General features: G+C 49.2%; 6 non-coding genes across 6 annotated transcripts; 3 read left to right on the top strand and 3 right to left on the bottom strand.

Moving 5' to 3' along the window:
* Positions 1-125: 125 nt before the first annotated feature.
* Positions 126-197, bottom strand: trnap-cgg (transfer RNA proline (anticodon CGG)). Its single transcript has one exon. It is a non-coding gene; the product is annotated as a tRNA-Pro (tRNA).
* Positions 198-381: 184 nt separating this feature from the next.
* On the top strand, positions 382-454 carry trnaa-agc (transfer RNA alanine (anticodon AGC)). The gene has a single exon. It is a non-coding gene; the product is annotated as a tRNA-Ala (tRNA).
* A 232-nt stretch (positions 455-686) lies between these two features.
* trnap-ugg (transfer RNA proline (anticodon UGG)) lies at positions 687-758 on the bottom strand. Its single transcript has one exon. It is a non-coding gene; the product is annotated as a tRNA-Pro (tRNA).
* Positions 759-1,360: 602 nt separating this feature from the next.
* On the top strand, positions 1,361-1,442 carry trnal-aag (transfer RNA leucine (anticodon AAG)). Its single transcript has one exon. It is a non-coding gene; the product is annotated as a tRNA-Leu (tRNA).
* Positions 1,443-1,652: 210 nt separating this feature from the next.
* trnal-uag (transfer RNA leucine (anticodon UAG)) lies at positions 1,653-1,734 on the top strand. Its single transcript has one exon. It is a non-coding gene; the product is annotated as a tRNA-Leu (tRNA).
* A 294-nt stretch (positions 1,735-2,028) lies between these two features.
* trnap-ugg (transfer RNA proline (anticodon UGG)) lies at positions 2,029-2,100 on the bottom strand. Its single transcript has one exon. It is a non-coding gene; the product is annotated as a tRNA-Pro (tRNA).
* Positions 2,101-2,500: the final 400 nt, after the last annotated feature.

Here is a 2,500-nt window from a genome sequence, read left to right on the forward strand (position 1 = left end):
TTCTGCCAGAGGTGCTGGAAGATTGTCTAGCAGAGATTAGCAGAGCAGTTCTTATCCAAAATTTTGCCAGAAATATACTGGTTGCCCTAGTCATGCTGAAGAAATTGAATGCAAAGCCTAAGAACGGGCTCGTCCGGGATTTGAACCCGGGACCTCTCGCACCCGAAGCGAGAATCATACCCCTAGACCAACGAGCCAATAGAGACTTCTCTCCTACTATTGCCTGGGTGAATTTTCGAATTTAATCTACAACTAAACGGCAGTAGAGCAAAGTTGTCGGAACAGAGGAAAACCGCACGGCATCACCTCCACACATGCTAGGGATCGAGCCACACCAATTATTTTTTGAGAGCGATGGACACCTTCTGTGTGCATCTTTGAGGGGAATTAGCTCAAATGGTAGAGCGCTCGCTTAGCATGCGAGAGGTAGCGGGATCGATGCCCGCATTCTCCATGTGGTGTACCTCTCTTCAAAGGGGCACTCCCTAAATGAGCTTCTGAGGATCTTCACCATCAAAAAGTTTGGTTGTTTTTTCGGACGAGGTCCTGCTCAAATTCCTGGCAAGAGCAGGACCCTCTCGGATCGCTGGATTCAGAGTCCAGAGTGCAAATTATTGAACCTTGGAACCTTGGTATGGGTCGCCTTTCCCCAACGGCTGAAGAGATTAAAAGCAAATCAATAGAACGGGCTCGTCCGGGATTTGAACCCGGGACCTCTCGCACCCAAAGCGAGAATCATACCCCTAGACCAACGAGCCAACACGGAAGTCTTTCCTGCTGCTGCCTGGGCGCAAACATTTCCGTTTACATGCCGTGGTGGACCTCCCTTTTAGGCTCACTTCAATGGGACACTCCAGAAAAAGGCCCACGAAAGGCTTTCTCACGAGGTAGCGTGCCCGTGCGGTTTAAGGCGCTGGATTAAGGCTCCAGTCTCTTGGGAGGGGTGGTTTGGAACCCCACCGCTGCCAAAACAGGATTTTAAAAGGTACTCGTGGCTGCTATGCCAAAGCGAAAAGACTGGAGAAGTGACACTGCTTGCTCACAGTCTCTTCCAAACCCGGCCACTTTTTTTTTTTCCTTGACCAAACTCTCGGGCTTCAGAGCCTGACGATGAAGGTTAGCACCCAACTTTTTCCCTATTTATGAATTAAAAAATAGGCAAGAAATGGGCCACGTAAGGCCAGCGTGGCCGACGGGTCTAAGGCGCTGGATTAAGGCTCCAGTCTCTTCGGAGGCTTGGGTTCAATCCCACCATTGCCAGCAGAGATTTTAAAGAGGGCCAGACATCTTAAGTGTTCTTTGAAAAGAGACGTTAAAAGAAAAAGTTGACGAAAATGTCCCACGGAAGCTTCTCTCACAAGGTAGTGTGGCCGAGCGGTCTAAGGCGCTGGATTAAGGCTCCAGTCTCTTCGGGGGTGTGGGTTCGAATCCCACCGCTGCCAAGACGTCTTTTTAGAAGGCACTCGTGGCTGCTATGCCAAAGCAAAAAGACTGGAGAAGTGACACTGTGTGCTCACAGTCTCTTCCAAACCCTGCCGCCTTTGCTTTCCTTGATCAAACTCACAGGCTTCAGAGACTGACGATGAAGGTCAGCACCCCATTTTTTCCCTATTTATAAATTAAAAAAATAGGCAAGAAACGTCCCGCAAAAGGGTAGTGTGGCCGAGGGGTCTAAGGCGCTGGATTTAGGCTCCAGTCTCTTCGGAGGCGTGGGTTCGAATCCCACCGCTGCCAGCAGAGGTTTTAAAGAGGGCCAGACGTCTTAAATGTTCTTTGAAAAAAGAGACGTTAAAAGAAAAAGTTGGCGAAAATGGCCCACGGAACGCTTAATCACAAGGTAGCGTTGCCGAGCGGTCTAAGGCGTTGGATTGAGGCTCCTGTCTCTTCTGGGGCGTGGGTTGGAATCCCACCGTCTGTCTGTTCTTCTTCTGTCTGTGCCCCACTCTGACTGTTCTTATCCACAATTTTTCCAGAAATATCCTGTTTGCCCTAGTCATGCTGAAGAGATTAAAAGCAAAGCCTAAGAATGGGCTCGTCCGGGATTTGAACCCGGGACCTCTCGCACCCAAAGCGAGAATCATACCCCTAGACCAACGAGCCAACACAGAAGTCTTTCCTGCTGCTGCCTGGGCGCAAACATTTCTGTTTACATGCCGTGGTGGACCTCCCTTTTAGGCTCACTTCAATGGGACACTCCCTAGATGAGCTTTTGAGGATCACTGCTGTCGAAAAGTTTTTTAGGTGTTTAGTTATTCTGCCAAGAAGCGTGACGGCAAAGAGCCAGTGAAGCCTTTGCTTTTAAATCCCATGTTTCCCAGATAGCGATTCAGTTTTAGAGTGCCAGTTTCACCACCAGTCAGGCTGAAGAGATTAAAAGCAAAGCCTAAGACCAACTAGGGAGGGTAGGATTGAACCAGGTACCTTTAGAGCTTCAGTCTAACGATATACCAGCTGAGCTATTTCTGCCAAAGGTGCTGGAAGATTGTCTAGCAGAGATTAG

Source organism: Pimephales promelas, chromosome 24, assembly GCF_988280905.1.
Source record: "Pimephales promelas chromosome 24, fPimPro1.hap1.1, whole genome shotgun sequence".
NCBI classification, from domain to species: domain Eukaryota; kingdom Metazoa; phylum Chordata; class Actinopteri; order Cypriniformes; family Leuciscidae; genus Pimephales; species Pimephales promelas.